The sequence below is a fragment of the Tasmannia lanceolata genome, unplaced genomic scaffold (genome assembly GCF_043159265.1).
Source record: "Tasmannia lanceolata isolate RefF3 unplaced genomic scaffold, GAP_Taslan_0.1 ptg000044l, whole genome shotgun sequence".
Taxonomy (NCBI): domain Eukaryota; kingdom Viridiplantae; phylum Streptophyta; class Magnoliopsida; order Canellales; family Winteraceae; genus Tasmannia; species Tasmannia lanceolata.
In genome coordinates, this window is record NW_027518721.1 from 25,885,735 (window position 1) to 25,887,858 (window position 2,124).

Below are 2,124 nucleotides of genomic sequence, written 5' to 3' on the forward strand. Positions count from 1 at the left end.
CACTTTGGCAATTAGAATGAGAGAGTTATTGATGTTTTATCAAATAACTCCCTATATTATCTCAAAATTACGGTTTCATACTGTTTAGGGTAAAGAGACCATAACTCTCTCAACCTATTGAATATTTTGATGATGCTTTTTCTTTGAAAAAAGAATTTGCTTACTTGTGAATGGTAGAAATTTCCCCACTTTGGCACTTAAATTGAGAGAGTTATTGATGTTTTATCAAATAACTCTCTATATTATCTAAAAATTACGGTTTAATACTTTTTAGGGTAAAGAGGCCATAACTCTCACAACCTAATGAATTTTTCCAGGATTTTTTTCTACGGAAAAAGAATTTGACGACCTCCAAATGGTAGAAATTTCACAAGTTTGGCACTTAAAATAATAGAGTTACTGATGTTTTATTAAAAAACTCCCTATATTATCTCAAAATTACTATTTTTAACTGTTTAAGGTAAAGAGACCATAACTTTCTCAACCCATCGAATTTTTTGATGTGAATTTATTTCTGGGGAAAGGAAATTTGACGACCTTCGAATGGTAGAAATTTTACAAGTTTTACACTTAAAATGAGAGAGTTATTGATGTTTTAAGAAATAACTCCCTATATTATCTCGAAATTACGGTTTAATACTTTTAGGGTAAAGATACCATAACTCTCTCAACCCACTGATTTTTTAATGAGGTTTTTCTCTGTGTAAAGAGAATTTGACGACCTCCGAATGGTAGGAATTTCACCACTTTGGCACTTAAAATGAGAGAGTTTTAATGTTTTAAAAAATAACTCCCTATATTATCTCAAAATTATGGTTTAATACTTTTTAAGGTAAAGAGCCCATAACTCTCTCAACCTATTGAATTTTTTGATGAGAATTTTTTCTCCGGAAAGAGAATTTGACGACCTCCGAAATGTAGAAATTTTCCCACTTTGGCACATAATATGAAAGAGTTACTGATGTTAATAAAATAACTCTCCATATTATCTCAAAATTACGGTTTAAAACTTTTTAGGTTAAAGAAGCCATAACTCTCTCAACCCATTGAATTTTTTAGGATGATTTTTTTCGTGGAAAGCGAATTTGACGACTTCCGAATGGAAGAAATTTCACCACTTTAGCACTTCAAATGAGAGAGTTTTTTATGTTTTATCAAATAACTCCCTATATTATCTCAAAATTACGGTTTAATACTGTTTATGGTAAAGTGACCAAAACTCTCTCAACCTATTGAATTTTTTGATGAGGTTTGTTTCTGTTGGAAGAGAATTTGACGATCTCCGAATGATAGAAATTTTACCACTTTGGCACTTAAAATGAGAGAGTTATTGATGTTTTCTCAAATAACTCCCTATATTATCTCAAAATTACGATTTAATACTGTTTATGGTAAAGGGACAATAACTCTCTCCTCTCATTGAATTTTTTGATGAGGTTTTTTTCTATAGAAAGAGAATTTGACAACCTCCGAATGGTAAAAATTTCACCACTTTGGCACTTAAAATGAGAGAGTTATTGATGTTTTATCAAATAACTCCTTATATTATCTCGAAATAACGGTTTAATACTCTTTAGGGTAAAGAGACGATAACTCTTTCAACCCATTAAATTCTTTGATGACGTTTTTTTTCTGTGGAAAGATAATTTGACGACCTCCGAATGGTATTAATTTCACCACTTTGGCGTTTAGAATGAGAAAGCTATTGATGTTTTATCAAATAACTCCCTATATTATCACAAAATTACGGTTTCATATTGTTTAGGGTAAAGACACCATAACTCTCTCAACCTATTGAATTTTTTGATGAGGTTTTTATCTTTGCAAAAAGAATTTGTTTACCTGTGAATGGTAGAAATTTTGCCACTTTAGCACAAAAATTGAGAGAGTTATTGATGTTTTATCAAATTACTCTCTATATTATCTCAAAATTACGGTTTAATACTTTTTAGGGTAAAGAGGCCATAACTCTCACATCCCAATGAATTTTTCTAGGATTTTTTTCTGTGGAAAAAGAATTTGAAAACCTCCAAATGGTAGAAATTTCACCAGTTTGGCACTTAAAATAATAGAGTTACTGATGTTTTATTAAAAAACTCCCTATATTATCTCAAAATTACTATT